This window comes from Arachis ipaensis, chromosome B1 (genome assembly GCF_059453495.1).
Source record: "Arachis ipaensis isolate K30076 ecotype BB chromosome B1, ASM5945349v1, whole genome shotgun sequence".
Classification (NCBI taxonomy): Eukaryota; Viridiplantae; Streptophyta; class Magnoliopsida; order Fabales; family Fabaceae; genus Arachis; species Arachis ipaensis.
The window spans coordinates 29,838,152-29,854,848 of record NC_142436.1 but is presented as its reverse complement, the minus strand read 5'-3'; the positions used below and the strand labels follow the sequence as shown (position 1 = coordinate 29,854,848).

The 16,697-nt window shown below is 40.0% G+C and overlaps 1 non-coding gene across 1 annotated transcript; it reads right to left on the bottom strand.

The window, feature by feature from the left end:
* Positions 1–1,895: 1,895 nt before the first annotated feature.
* On the bottom strand, positions 1,896–2,003 carry LOC148576094 (small nucleolar RNA R71). The gene has a single exon (XR_015902825.1). It is a non-coding gene; the product is annotated as a small nucleolar RNA R71 (small nucleolar RNA).
* Between the last annotated feature and the right edge of the window lie 14,694 nt (positions 2,004–16,697).

Sequence of the window (16,697 nt, the reverse complement as noted above, 5' to 3'; positions counted from 1 at the left end):
TAAAATCATAAAACCAAAAAATATTTTGTGTTTCTTGTTTGAGTCTAGAGTCAAGTTTTAAGTTTGGTGTCAATTGCATCTTTTTAATTTTTTAAAAAAATTATTTTCGAAAATTTCATGCATTGCATTCTTCATGATCTTCAAGTCGTTCTTGCCCAGTCTTCTTGTTTGATCTTCATATTTTCTTGTTTTGTGTCTTTTCTTGTTTTTCATATGCATTCTTGAATTCTTAGTGTCTAAAAATTAAAAATCTTTAAGTTTAGTGTCTTGCATGTTTTCTTTTCTTCAAAATTTTCAAAAATAAGTTCTTGGTGTTCATCTTGACATTCAAAGTGTTCTTGGTGTTCATCTTGACATTCATAGTGTTCTTGCATGCATCATGTGTTTTGATTCAAAATTTTCATGCATTGAGTCTTTTTGATGTTTTTCTCTCTCATCATTAAAAATTCAAAAATAAAAAAATATCTTTCCCTTTTTCTTCTCATCAAATTCGAAAATTTGAGTTGACTTTTTCAAAAAATTTTAAAATCTAGTTGTTTCTTATGAGTCAAATCAAATTTTCAATTTAAAAATTCTATCTTTTTCAAATCTTTTTCAATAATAAAATCTTTTTCAATTTTTCCTTCATATTTTCGAAAACTTTATGATTGATTTTCAAAATCTTTTTCTTACTTCTAAATCATATTTTCGAAATTAATGCTAACAATTAATGTGATTGATTCAAAAATTTTAAGTTTGTTACTTGCCTCTTAAGAAAGGTTCAATCTTTAAATTTTAAAATCAAATATTTTTGTTTCTTGTTAGTCAAGTAATCAACTTTAATTTTCAAAATCAAATCTTTTTAAAATTCTTTTTCAAATCTTTTTCAAAATAAATTTCAATCACATCTTTTTCAAAATTTAATTTCAAAATCTTTTCTAACTTTTTATCTTTTCAAATTTTATTTTCAAATCTTTTTTAATTAACCACTTTACTTTTTGTTTAATTCTTATTTTTTTCAAAACTACCTAACTAATTCTCTCTCTAATTTTTGAAAATCCTTTCCCTCTTTTTCAAAATTCTTTCTTTTTATTAACTAATTGTTTTAATTTTTAATTTAATTTGATTTCAATTTTAATTTCGAAATTTAACTTTAAATTTTATTTTTAATTTAATTAATTTTTGAAATTCCCTCTCTCTCATCTCCTTCTAATTATTTATTTATTTACTAACACTTCTCTTCATCTCAAAATTTGAACCCTCTCTTCCTCTTGGTGTTCGAATTTTTCTTCTTTTATTCTTCTATTCTTATACTCACATACAGGAATCTCTATACTGTGACATAGAGGATTCCATATTTTCTTTTCTGTTTTCTTCTTTTTCATATGAGCAGGAACAAGGATAAGAACATTCTTGTTAAAGCTGATCCTAAACCTGAAAGGACTCTGAAGAGGAAGCTAAGGGAAGCCAAAGCACAACTCTCTAGAGAAAATCTGACAGAAATTTTCGAAAAAGAAGAAAACATGGCCGAAAATAATAACAATGCAAGGAAGATGCTTGGTGACTTTACTGCACCAAATTCCAATTTACATGGAAGAAGCATCTTAATTCCTGCCATTGGAGCAAACAACTTTGAGCTTAAACCTCAATTAGTTTCTCTGATGCAGCAGAATTGCAAATTTCATGGACTTCCATCTGAAGATCCTTTTCAGTTCTTAACTGAATTCTTGCAGATCTGTGATATTGTTAAGACTAATGGGGTTGATCCTGAGGTCTACAGGCTTATGCTTTTCCCATTTTCTGTAAGAGACAGAGCTAGAATATGGTTGGACTCTCAACCTAAGGATAGCCTGAACTCTTGGGATAAGCTGGTCACGGCTTTCTTAGCCAAGTTCTTTCCTCCTCAAAAGCTTAGTAAGCTTAGAGTGGATGTTCAAACCTTCAGATAGAAAGAAGGAGAATCCCTCTATGAAGCTTGGGAGAGATACAAGGAGCTCACCAAAAAGTGTCCTTCTGACATGCTTTCAGAATGGACTATTCTGGATATATTCTATGATGGTCTGTCTGAGTTATCAAAGATGTTACTGGACCATTCTGCAGGTGGATCCATTCACCTAAAGAAAACGCCTGTAGAAGCTCAAGAACTCATTGACATGGTTGCAAATAACCAGTTCATGTACACTTCTGAAAGGAATCCTGTGAATAATGGGACGCCTATGAGGAAGGGAATTCTTGAAATTGATACTCTGAATGCCATATTGGCTCAGAATAAAATATTGACTCAGCAAGTCAATATGATCTCTCAGAGTCTGAATAGATTGAAAGAATCATCCAACAGTACTAAAGAGGCATCTTCTGAAGAAGAAGCTTATGATCCTAAGAACCCTGCAATAGCAAAGGTGAATTACATGGGTGAACCCTATGGAAACACCTATAATCCCTCATGGAGAAATCATCCAAATTTCTCATGGAAGGATCAACAAAAGCCTCAACAAGGCTTTAATAATAGTGGAAGAAACAGGTTTAGCAATAGCAAGCCTTTTCCATCATCCACTCAGCAACAGACAGAGAATTCTGAGCAGAATCCATCTAGCTTAGCAAATATAGTCTCTGATCTATCTAAGGCTACTTTAAGTTTTATGAATGAAACAAGGTCCTCCATTAGAAATTTGGAGGCACATGTGGGCCAGCTGAGTAAAAAAGTCACTTAAACTCCTCTTAGTACTCTCCCAAGCAATACAGAAGAGAATCCAAAAAGAGAATGCAAGGCCATTGATTTAACCATCATGGCGAAACCTACAGGGGAGGGGGAGGACGTGAATCCCAGTGAGGAAGACCTCCTGGGACGTCCAGTGATCAACAAGGAGTTTCCCTTTGAGGAACCAAAGGAATCTGAGGCTCATCTAGAGACCATAGAGATTTTATTGAACCTCCTTATGCCCTTCATGAGCTCTGATGAATATTCTTCTTCTGAAGAGAATGAGGATGTTACTGAAGAGCAAGTTGCCAAGTACCTTGGTGCAATCATGAAGCTGAATGCCAAATTATTTGGTAATGAGACTTGGGAAGATGAACCTCCCTTGCTCATCAATGAACTGAGTGATCTGGATCAACTGACATTGCCTCAGAAGAAATAGGATCCTGGAAAGTTCTTAATACCTTGTACCATAGGCACCATGACCTTTGAGAAGGCTCTATGTGACCTTGGGTCAGGGATAAACCTCATGCCATTCTCTGTAATGGAGAAACTGGGAATCTTTGAGGTGCAAGCTGCCAGAATCTCATTAGAGATGGCAGACAACTCAAGAAAATAGGCTTATGGACAAGTGGAGGACGTGCTAGTAAAGGTTGAAGGCCTTTACATCCCTGCTAATTTCATAATCCTGGATACTGGGAAGGATGAGGATGAATCATCATCCTTGGAAGACCCTTCCTAGCCACAGCAAGAGCTGTGATTGATGTGGACAGAGGAGAATTGATCCTTCAACTGAATGAGGACAACCTTGTATTTAAAACTCAAGGATCTCCTTCTGTAACCATGGAGAGGAAGCATGAAAAGCTTCTCTCACTGCAGAGTCAACCAAAGCCCCCACAGTCAAACTCTAAGTTTTGTGTTGGGAGGCCACAACCAAACTCTAAGTTTGGTGTTGAACCCCCACATTCAAATTCTAAGTTTGGTGTTGGGAGGTTCCAACAATGCTCTGAACACCTGTGAGGCTCCATGAGAGCTCACTGTCAAGCTATTGACATTAAAGAAGCGCTTGTTGGGAGGCAACCCAATTTTATCTAATTATATTTATTTATTTTCTATTGTTATTTTCTGTTTTCCTTAGGTTGATGATCATGTGAAGTCACAAAAACTACTGAAAAATCAAAAACAAAATGAAAAATAGCAGAAGAAATAGCACACCCTGGAGGAGAGCAGTCTGACATTTAAACGCCAGAAACAAGCATCTGTCTGGCGTTTAACACCAGAAACAGGAACCAAGCTAGCGTTTAACGCCTGAAACAAGCATCTACTTAGTATTAAACGCCAGAACAGAGCATGGAAGTGGCGTTTAACGCCAGAAACAGGCAGCAGTCTAGCGTTAAACGCCAGGATTGCATGTATAAGTTGTTTTACACGTCTAAAAGATGCATGGATGAAAAACCCTTGACACCTTAGGATCTGTGGACCCCACAGGATCCCCACCTACCCTTCTTCTCTCCTCTTCACACCTTTTCATGACTCTCTTCCCCAAAAACCCCACCTACCTTCAAATTCAAAATATTTTCCCTCCCAAACCCAACCCTAATGGCCAAACCCTAAACCCCTCCCCAACTCCTATATAAACCCCTCATTCCTTCTTCATTTTCACACAACACAACCCTCTCTTCTTCCCCTTGGCCGAATACATCTTCTTCCCCCATCTCCTCCATTTTCTTCTTCTTCTTCTTCTTCTTTCTTTCTTCTTTTGCTCGGGGATGAGCAAACATTTTAAGTTTGGTGTGGTAAAAAGCATAGCTTTTTGTTTTTCCATAACCATTAATGGCACCTAAGGCCAGAGAAACCTATAGAAAGAGAAAAGGGAAGGCAATTGCTTCCACCTCTGAGTCATGGGAGATGGAGAGATTCATCTCAAAGGTCCATCAAGACCACTTCTATGAAGTTGTGGCCAAGAAGAAAGTGATCCCTGAGGTTCCTTTCAAGCTCAAAAAGAATGAGTATCCGGAGATCCGACTTGAGATCCAAAGGAGAGGTTGGGAAGTTCTCACCAACCCCATTCAACAAGTCGGGATCCTAATGGTTCAAGAGTTCTATGCAAACGCATGGATCACTAGGAACCATGATCAAAGTGTGAACCCGAATCCAAAGCATTGGCTCACCATGGTTCGGGAGAAATACTTAGATTTCAGTCCGAAAAATGTAAGGCTGGCTGACAAACCCCAATTTGACGGTTTGTTTTGCATTGAATTTAGAGTATTTTGATAACCTTTTGTCACATTTAGCCTAGGAATTAGCATGATTTTGTTATCTCTCCCATATTTGTGCTTAAGTGTAAAAACATGCTTTCTAAGCCTTATTTTGATGAATTCTAGTTCTTCTTTGATTCCATAAGATGCCTTGATGTGTTTGCTAGTAATTCCAGGATTGAAATAGGCTAGGCATGGATCAAAGGAAGCAAGGAAGGAAGCATACAAGTGGAGAGAAGCATAAAAAGTCAAAGAAGCAAAGTCAGCCATGCACGCGCACGCGCACAAGGCGCTCGCGCGCACATCGCAGAACTAGCCAGGGACGCGCACGCGTACCGTGCGCGCACGCGTCGATGAGGGCACATGACCTCACTAATGCAACACGTGCCTGGCGATTTGAGAGGGTTTCTTAACCCATTTTTGGCGCCAAATTGCTAAGGGAAAGGAATAAAAGGATGAAGGATTAAGGGGAAGGCATCATTATCATCACTTTTTGACATATAATCACTTTTAGTTTAGAGTTTTAGAGAGAGAAGCTCTCTCTTCTCTCTAGAATTAGGATTAGGAATTAGGGTTAGATTAGGATCTCATATTAGGATCTCATAGTTCTAGGTTTAATTCAAGTCTCCTTCTACTTCTACCTTCAATTGATGATTGCTACTCTTTGGTTCTTCTCCCTATCCCTATTCTCTTGTTGTAATTTCTCTTATTTTGTTTCTAGGTTTTGTAATTGAGATACTCTTGTTCTCTTTATTTCCTTTTAATAATGCAATTTGAGGTAATTCATGATAATTGCGATTTCCTTGGTTGTTGTTGCTGATCCTTTGTATTCAATTGTAGTTAGAATTCATTCTTGTTGTGATTGACTATACTTTTCTTTTGTGCCTTCCAAGTGTTTGATGAAATGCTTGGTTGGATTTTAGTATAGATTTTGTTCCTCTTGGCTATGGTAGAGTAATTAGTGACACTTGAGTCATCTAATTCCTTTGTTGATTGATAATTGGAAAGATTGCTAATTGGTTTGGAATGCACTAAATCTAGTCTTTCCTTGGGAGTTGGCTAGGACTTGTGGCTCAAGGCAATTCATCCACTTGACTTCCCTTTAATTAGTAAGGGTTAACTAAGTGGTAGCAATGAACAATTCTCATCGCCATTGAGAAGGATAACTAGGATAGGACTTCTAGTTCTCATATCTTGCCAAGAGCTTTTATAGTAGTTAGTTTATTTCCATTGCCATTTACTTTTCATGCCTCTCATCCAAAACCCCAAAATAACTCATAACCAATAACAAGACACTTTATTGTAATTCCTAGGGAGAACGACCCGAGGTCCAATACTTCGGTTTATAAATTTTAGGGGTTTGTACTAGTGACAAACAACTTTTTGTATGAAAGGATTAGTGATTGGTTTAGAAACTATACTTGCAACGAGAATTCATTTGTGAAATTCTGAACCGTCAAAAATCCATTCGTCAAAATGGCGCCGTTGCCGGGGATTTGCAATGGTGTTATGTTATTGGTTATTGTACATATGTGAATAGTGTAAATAGTTTGTCTTTTGCTTGTTTACTAGATTTTGTTAGTTTTATTTTGTTTTTCCATAATGAATTCTCACTTTGGCTATGAGTTTGGCTCTAATTGTGTTGTAGGGAATGTGAACTTCAAAGCTAACATGTACCAAGGATGGAACACTCCAAGATGGGAGGAGCCTCAAGGAATTGATCACTCCTATTGGCATCAACCTTCGGACACTTATAGGTATAATTCTCATCCTAATGTATGTCAATTCAATGGCTATGGTGACTCCTTTTATGACAATCAACCACCACCATATGCCTATGAATCTTATCCTCAACATGATGCTCAACCATACTCACAAGCCCCTTTCTACCAAGTACCTTTAGGTGACCCTTATCCATCATATAACCAATCACCCATACCACATCCTTGTGATCATTATGAGCAAGAACCTTTAGAACCACCACAACCTTATCAAGATTACTACCATGAACCACCTCAACCCTCACCATCTCCATACCCTTACCAAGAAGAACCACCTTCCTACTATGAACCCTCTCTCCAAAATAATGAACCCTCCTATTCACCCCAAGCCCCAATAGACGATCCTCTCACTTTGTTACTCCAAGGACAAGAAGCCATGAAGCGGGATACACTTGAGTTTGTGACCAATTTGACCAAGGTGGTGCACACTTTAGCCCACCAATGCTTGAATACTCAAGGTACTTCCGTGACCACATGTGAAAAGTCAAAAGAAGAGCAAAGTATGAAGGTGAAATTGGAAAATTCGGTGGAGAAAGAGGAGTCAAATTTTGTATTGGAGCAACTAGAGGAACCTATAATCATTGAAGAAAAGGAAGAAGTGGTTGAAAATTTAGGAGATGTTGAGAGTCCAAGGGAATGTAGTCTCATGGAGCACTCTTCCAAGGAGCTTGATATTGAAGTTGAAGACGGTGCGCAACCCCCAAGGCATATCATCGTTGGAGACTTGGAAGAGGCTTATCAAGAGATGGATTCAATCATGGATGAATTTCTCTCTACAATGGAATCCTCTCCCATTGGACATGGAGTTGAAAGTATTAAAGAGTGTGCACAACCTCCCATACCCTTGGTGAGCAATGAGAAAGAGAGCTACCAAGAGGAAAATGTTGGCATGGTGTATATCGAAATTGAAGAATATGAAGAGGTTGACCAAGAAATGGATCTATTCATCAATGAATTTCTATCCAAAATTGAACCACCTCCCATTAGGCAAGAAATCAAAGTTCTTGAAGACAACACCAAGCTATGTGATAAAAGGGGAAAGGTTGAAATCAAGAAAGCTCGCAAAGAGGTGGAAATACACAAAGAAGAGCACAAGGAAGTAGACCTTGCATTGTCTAAGTGTGGGGAGGTCTCCCTTCCCGAGTCACCATCCAACACAACATTCAAGTGGGTAAAATTCTTATTCATAAGCTTCACTTTCTCGCTTGAATATGGTTTGATTGAAACGGATGGACAACTTAGAGCTCTTTGTGGAATTAAAAGCAAGAATAAGTTGTGTAGTGGTTGCCAGTTAGGAATTAGGCTCATTAAGGTCAAAGTTTCAAGGCATAGGAACAATGATTGGAAGAATATCACATTGCATGGGTCTCAACAGAAGGTTTGGTATGTTAAAGAGAATTCTATATGTCAACAACCGCCCGGAAAGAAAAAGTATGAAGATCAAATCGAAGATGGGTGTGAAGACAAGATATGGGATCCCGGTTCGCTATGTGAAGACCAACTATGGGGACTCATATCTTGTGTAGAACTTTGCCCAAGCTTGATGAAAAGGGTTGGAAATTCTGTCAACCAATTGAGGAGCAAAGATCCTTGGAGATTCAAGGATGAGTACAAACATAAGCCACCATGACAATAAGCATCTCAAAATGTCCAACTTAAGGACTTAAACTAAAAGTGCTAGGTGGGAGACACCCCACCATGGTAAACTCTTTCCATTCTCTTTTAAATTTGCCTAATAAGTGATTTGAGTTACCATTGTAGGTAGATGTTTCACATAATTTGTTTGTACAACTTAATTGTTAGCCTAGTCACATGTATGTTGTGTTTCGTAGTAGATGAATAATATCAAATTGCATTTTTGCAAATTGTGTGATGGTTGATTGAATAAAGAGCTGTAAGTAGTCTAGGGAGCTCTTAGGCATAATTTTTCTGCTTAAAAAAAAAAAACAAAAAAAACAAAAAAAAAAGGGGAGGGAGGGAACGCACGCGCACAGCGTACGCGCACGCGCCCCTGAGCGGACGCATCATCACCCATTTTCCAGAGAGTTGGGCCTCTCTTAGGCCAGCCTTGTGCCTCGAGCCCAATTCATTCCACGCTGACGCGCACCACACGCGTGTGCGCCTATAAAGCTATAGGGAAACGCACGCGTACGCGCATCTGCCGTGTACGCGTCGACCCGCTGCTAGAACTTCTGGGCCGATTTCCAGAGAGTTGGGCTGGATCTGGGCCTCTTTTAAGCCCCCAGCTCAACCCAACTCGCGCGAACGCACGCTATACGCGTCCGCACCCCTCGCTGTTCACGCGTTGGCGTACTTCATGCCTCCGCACCCATCCAATAAGATCAAGCAGCTCACGCGAACGCGCCCAGTGCGCGTGCGCGTCGATGCGTATTAGCATCAACCAGGGCCAAAGGACCCGAGAGTTGTGCCAACTCTGGGCCTCTTTTAAGCCTCCAGCCCAGCACATCCGCGCCGACGCGCGCCTTGCGCGTCCGCGCCCATCCCGACTCCTTCATATACGCGCCTGCGCGTATGACGCTTCCGCGCCGTTCTTCCATTCCCTCCATCCACGCGAACGCGCAGGGTGCGCGCGCGCGTGGACTCGAATTTTCACTTACCCCTGAGACGCAAGCCCCAGCGCATTCGCGCACCCCAACCCCCTTTCTCTTTAACGTTCCATTTTCCTCCCCCACCATTCTTCACCTTCCTCCTCTCCTGACCGACCAACCTCCGGCGAGCGCTCCGCCACCATCGCCGCCGCCGCCATCACTGCCTTCCCTTCTTCTCCCTCCTCTTCTCCCTTACTCCTCTGTCCTCCTCTTCCTCTCCCCCCTCTCACCGTCCCTCCCCCCTCAGTTTCTCAAACTTCCACCGCGCCACCATCTCCGCCGCCGCGCCACCATCACAGTCGGCAACTCGCCCTCAACCTCTCTTTCCCTCTCACCCACCCATTTCATCTCGGCCGCCGCAGCAACTCTCGCCGCCGCTCCTCTGCCATAACCGCCACCGTTGATGGCGGCGCGAATTCTGATTCTTGGCCCTACTCCCGAATTCCCTTTCCATTTCTAGTTCCCTTCTGCCCCCAGGTTCCTACGCAACTTACACCTTTCTGTTTTTCTTTTAATCTTCTGTTTCTGTTCGTTAGTCTATTGCATGTTCGTTAGTTAGGCTTAGAACTTTGCATGTTAGGTTAGATAGAAATAATTGCGGTTAGGTAGCTAGGGCTGGATAGAAGATTCTAGGCCTGATAAGTGCTCCGTATGTGCTTACTTGCTGTCTGTTTCTCTGCATGTTGTTTGCTGATTTTGGACTGTTTTTATGCTTTTCTTGTCGACTGAATGTCATACAACCACTGCTTTGCCTAATTGATGTTGTTTTCCATGCTAATTGTGCTAACTTGCTATCCGGGAACGTCCAATTTTAAGCCGGAATGCTGCCCGATTTTCAAAGAAATTAATTTCACTTTGGTCTTTATTTCAATTTTGGGCAAATTTCCACTTCCTTTTGACTTCCCGGACTTGCATCGATCATCGTGAACATAAACCACAACTTTTCTTTTCATTACGCATAAATATCATCATATCACTAACCTACTTTTCTAACTTACTAACTTCTTTACCCTTTTCACTTCCACTCACCTTTAACCATCTTTAACAAATTCCTTCAACTATATGATGATATTATTGCCTTTTGAATATGAGTTGTTGACTTTAATGAAGCTTGCATTTTTTATTTTGGTTTACTTGTTCACTTTTGCATATTCAGTGCAACATCATGATTGCTCTTTGATATTTGTATCCTGAACATGCCTTCTTTGTTACATGCTAAATGTTTTATATATTCTATCATATTTTTCAGGATGTCGGATAGAGGAAAAGCTATAGCATCTGCTTCCAAAAAAGGAAGCGCTCCAAGACCCCTGCACCCCCACCATCTGCTAACTATGCGAGGAACCCGCTGAATGAGGAGGAGAAAGAAAATCAGTTACTTTCGTCCACTGATCCAACCAAATTTCTGAATCTCTACTGCGAGCTCCGCCTTTCCCGTTATGCGAAGAAGAATCTGAATATTGAGAAGAAGCTGAATCTTCCAAATGATGTGAGGCGTGCCATAAACGCCCGTATTTCTGAGCTGGGCTTGGATTTCGTCGATAGGGACTTGGGACGGATTAACATCTCGTGGGTCAAGGAATTTTACTACAATTTCTTTCGACCCGGCTTGGATTCAGTATTCTTGAGGGGTAGAGAGATTATGATCACTGAGGATGCCTTGAGGGATGCACTGCTCTGCGGAGTTGGCACTCCTGAGACTTGTGCCTACCAGCAGGCAGAGGTAGCTCTCCTCTCCATGACTTTCGACTATGAGGCACTTAGGCGCGTGATTGCTACAACAGATGCTACTTGGGTAATGGATTCGAGCAACACAAAGCCCAAGGGCATGCTATTTGCACATCTGACTAGGGAGGCTAGGACTTGGCAACAAATATTTGCCCACTATGTCTTCCCTACCACTCACTTTTCGGAGATTCCGATGGATATGCTGGTCTTGATTGGGTGTGTCATGGAGAGAAAGGAAGTATATTTTCCCCGACTGATTCGGCATAGCATGTGGAGAGCTCATATTCGCGGCTTATTACTGTTTCCCACACTGGTTACTAGCTTAGCTGAGCTAGCTGATGTCCCGTGGGAGGACGATGACGTGACACCACCACCTCCGGATGACGACGACAAGGGAGTTACTATTCCCTGGGGTGTGTGGGTGCACGAGAGGCCCCCGACCAGCCGCCGTTCTCGAGCTAGAGCGGCAGTCGAGGCAGCTACACCATCTTCTTTGCCAGCAGCCCCACCCCCTTCAGCACCCGAGCCTACTTACCTACTGGTTCAGCGTCTGTTTCGGTTCTTGGAGCGCGAGAGGCTCCATGTCAGACGCCAACTGGATCGGATGGATCAGGCCCTCATCTCCCTTGGCGCTGAGTTACCTCCGCTTCCAGACTCTCCGACCTCCGATGAGCAGGATCATCAGGAGGAGGACGCAGAGGCACCGGCCCAGCAGGAGGCCCCTGACACTACAGAGCAGCCACAGACTCAGGAGGAGCCGGTCCCACAGCCACAACCACAGTCAGAGCCAGAGTCTATCGTTGTACCTCCCACTGATCCTCCGGTTTAGCATCGAGGACGATGCTTGGTTTTAAGTGTGGGGAGGGCACCGGTAGCTTTATTTGGGAACCGGTGAACTTTTCGGCCTAGTTATCTCATTTTGCACATCTTTGTATATATTTTGATGCATTTCTAGTTTGCTTTGGATATTTTTATTGCTTATTTTGGATTTTAGATATTTTGATGCTTTTGGATATTTTTAGATGTTTTGGATGATAGATTCCGTACTTTTAGTTGGATTCTTCTTTATACATTTTGTTTATCTTTGTTTTTAGTTTGTAGTTGTGATTAGAAATCATACTTTGGATTGCAAATATTTAGTCACCCTTTTTGCATAACATATTAGTTTTAAGTGAAAAAGGAAAGGGTGAACTAAGAAAATTTTTGAACTTTTCAATCACAACAATGCTTAGTCAAACATTGAGATTTTTCAAGAAGTTTAAATATAGGACATTGACCCAATTGATTGAAAGAGAATTTTTGAAACTTGCTTGAATTTCATACCTTGTGAAGTATGTATTGAATTGAGAACACAAGCTTGTGAGACTTGAGCCTATTGATGTGGTTACATTTTATGACCATTTATTTTCCATTCTTGTGTGAAATTGTTCTCTTTCCATGATTGTGACCCTTGATTTGCTTGATTCTATATATCCGTTTATTTCTTGTGTTTGTGCATTTATATGATTGAGGCCATTCTTTCATTAGCCACTTACCCAAATAGCCAACCTTTTACTCCCCATTGTTAGCCAATTTTGAGCCTATGCTCAACCCACTTATTCTTATCTCAGCACATTACAAGCCTAAGGCGGAAAACCAATGAAAAGTCCTTGTTTGGATCTTTGATTGACCTAGGCTAGTGAGAGTGTTTTATTATTCAAAGCTGGTGAGGCTTGGGAACATTGGATGGGATAAAAGGGGCAGTACACTTTTATGTTTAAGAATTGGGCACATATTCATGTATTGATTAAATGTAGAGACCTTATGCATTGATGTTCTCATATTTAGTTTGAAAGAAGAAAAAGAAAAAAATATATAAAAAAAATGATGAGGAAAAGAAAAGAAAAAAATGTATATAGAAAAAGAAAAAAAAAAGAGAAAAGCAATAAAGGGGACAAAATGCCCAAAGTGAAGCTCAATAAGAATCAATGCATAAGTGTTGTGAAATGAAAAGAAAATGCATGAGTATGTAAGAAAAAGTGAAGAATGGGTAGTTAGAATAGCTTGCATTTGTATAAGTCATTAAATAGGTTAGGTGGGAAAGTCTATGCTAATCAAAGATTCAAATCCTAGTCCACTTGACCATAAATGATCCTACCTTGACCCTAACCCCATTACAACCTAAATGAAAGACCTCATGATGAATGTATGCATGCATTGAATAAGTGTTGATTGTTAGAAGAAAATCAAATTTTGGAAAACATGATTAGAAAGGAATTGAGTGAATTGACCCTTAAACACTCGAGTGAATAGAGCGGATACACATCCGGTGAGGGTTCAAAAGTTCAGTCACATGTGTTCACCCATATTATCTATATTCTTGCAAGTTTGAACTCTTTTTGACAATTCAATACAATTGTGGTTTGGACTTAGTCCTTATTACCTAGCTCTTGTGTACACGTGCTCTCTTGAGAATTGATTTGTTTAAACTAAGCATTTCCAATTGCTTTAGATAATTGCATTTAGATAGGACTCATATAGTTTAGTTGCATTCAATAAATGTCATAACCCTTAGTTCCTTCTTATTTTAGCATGAGGACATGCTAAGGCTTAAGTGTGGGGAGGTTGACAAACCCCAATTTGACGGTTTGTTTTGCATTGAATTTAGAGTATTTTGATAACCTTTTGTCACATTTAGCCTAGGAATTAGCATGATTTTGTTATCTCTCCCATATTTGTGCTTAAGTGTAAAAACATGCTTTCTAAGCCTTATTTTGATGAATTCTAGTTCTTCTTTGATTCCATAAGATGCCTTGATGTGTTTGCTAGTAATTCCAGGATTGAAATAGGCTAGGCATGGATCAAAGGAAGCAAGGAAGGAAGCATACAAGTGGAGAGAAGCATAAAAAGTCAAAGAAGCAAAGTCAGCCATGCACGCGCACGCGCACAAGGCGCTCGCGCGCACATCGCAGAACTAGCCAGGGACGCGCACGCGTACCGTGCGCGCACGCGTCGATGAGGGCACATGACCTCACTAATGCAACACGTGCCTGGCGATTTGAGAGGGTTTCTTAACCCATTTTTGGCGCCAAATTGCTAAGGGAAAGGAATAAAAGGATGAAGGATTAAGGGGAAGGCATCATTATCATCACTTTTTGACATATAATCACTTTTAGTTTAGAGTTTTAGAGAGAGAAGCTCTCTCTTCTCTCTAGAATTAGGATTAGGAATTAGGGTTAGATTAGGATCTCATATTAGGATCTCATAGTTCTAGGTTTAATTCAAGTCTCCTTCTACTTCTACCTTCAATTGATGATTGCTACTCTTTGGTTCTTCTCCCTATCCCTATTCTCTTGTTGTAATTTCTCTTATTTTGTTTCTAGGTTTTGTAATTGAGATACTCTTGTTCTCTTTATTTCCTTTTAATAATGCAATTTGAGGTAATTCATGATAATTGCGATTTCCTTGGTTGTTGTTGCTGATCCTTTGTATTCAATTGTAGTTAGAATTCATTCTTGTTGTGATTGACTATACTTTTCTTTTGTGCCTTCCAAGTGTTTGATGAAATGCTTGGTTGGATTTTAGTATAGATTTTGTTCCTCTTGGCTATGGTAGAGTAATTAGTGACACTTGAGTCATCTAATTCCTTTGTTGATTGATAATTGGAAAGATTGCTAATTGGTTTGGAATGCACTAAATCTAGTCTTTCCTTGGGAGTTGGCTAGGACTTGTGGCTCAAGGCAATTCATCCACTTGACTTGCCTTTAATTAGTAAGGGTTAACTAAGTGGTAGCAATGAACAATTCTCATTGCCATTGAGAAGGATAACTAGGATAGGACTTCTAGTTCTCATATCTTGCCAAGAGCTTTTATAGTAGTTAGTTTATTTCCATTGCCATTTACTTTTCATGCCTCTCATCCAAAACCCCAAAATAACTCATAACCAATAACAAGACACTTTATTGTAATTCCTAGGGAGAACGACCCGAGGTCCAATACTTCGGTTTATAAATTTTAGGGGTTTGTACTAGTGACAAACAACTTTTTGTATGAAAGGATTAGTGATTGGTTTAGAAACTATACTTGCAACGAGAATTCATTTGTGAAATTCTGAACCGTCAAAAATCCATTCGTCACTGGCGCTCAACTTGCCAATGATGGAAGAGAACGCACGCCCCTACACTAGAAGGGTCAACTTTGATCAAAGGTTGGACCAAGTCCTTATGGACATATGTGTGGAAGGAGCTCAATGGAAAATTGACTCAAGGGGCAAGCCGGTTCAACTAAGAAGGCTTGACCTCAAACCAGTGGCTAGGGGATGGCTAGAGTTCATCCAACGCTCAATCATTCCTACTAGCAACCGGTCTGAAGTTACTATAGACCGGGACATCATGATCCATAGTATCATGATTGGAGAGGAGGTGGAAGTTCATGAGATTATACCTCAAGAACTCTACAAGGTGGCTGACAAGTCCTCCACTTTGGCAAGGTTAGCCTTTCCTCACCTCATCTGTCACCTCTGCAATTCGGCTGGAATTGACATAGAGGAAGACATCCTCATTGAAGAGGATAAGCCCATCACTAAGAAAAGGATGGAGCAAACAAGAGATCATGAACCTCAACTTGAGTATGAGGAGATTCCTCACAATGAAATCCCTGAGATGCCTCAAGGGATGCATTTCCCTCCACAAAACTATTGGGAACAAATCAACACTTCCCTAGGAGAATTAAGTTCTAACATGGGACAACTAACGGTGGAGCACCAAGAGCACTCCATCATCCTTCATGAAATTAGAGAAGATCAAAGAGCTATAAGGGAGGAGCAAGAAAGACAAGGAAGAGACATAGAGGAGCTCAAGAGCACCATTGGTTCTTCAAGAAGAGGAAGACGCCACCCTCACTAAGGTGGACTCATTCCTTAATCTCCTTGTTTATTTATTTTCCTGTTTTTCGATTTTTGAGCTTTATGTTTATTTATATTTGTGTCTTATTACATGATCATTAGTATTTAAGTGTCTATACCTTAAAGTTATGAATATGAATCCATCACCTCTCTTGAATGAAAAATATTTTAATTACAAAAGAACAAGAAGTACATGGTTTCAAATTCATCCTTGAAACTAGTTTAATTATTTTGATGTGGTGGCAATACTTTTTGTTTTCTGAACGAATGCTTGAACAGTGCATATGTCTTCTGAAGTTGTTGTTTATGAATGTTAAATATGTTGGCTCTTGAAAGAATGATGAAAAAAAGAGAAATGTTATTTGATAATCTGAAAAATCATAAAAATGATTCTTGAAGCAAGAAAAAGCAGTGAATACAAAAGCTTGCAGAAAAAAATGGCAAAAATAAAAGAAAAAGAAAAAGCAAGCAGAAAAAGCCAAAAGCTCTTTAAACCAAAAGGCAAGAGCAAAAATCCAATAGCCCTTAAAACCAAAATGCAAGGGTAATAAAAAGGATCCAAGGCTTTGAGCATTAGTGGATAGGAGGGCCTAAAGAAATAAAATCCTGGCCTAAGTGGCTAAACCAAGCTGTCCCTAACCATGTGCTTGTGGCGTGAAGGTGTCAAGTGAAAACTTGAGACTGAGCGGTTAAAGTCAAGGTCCAAAGCAAAAAGAAGAGTGTGCTTAAGAACCCTGGACACCTCTAATTGGGGACTTTAGCAAA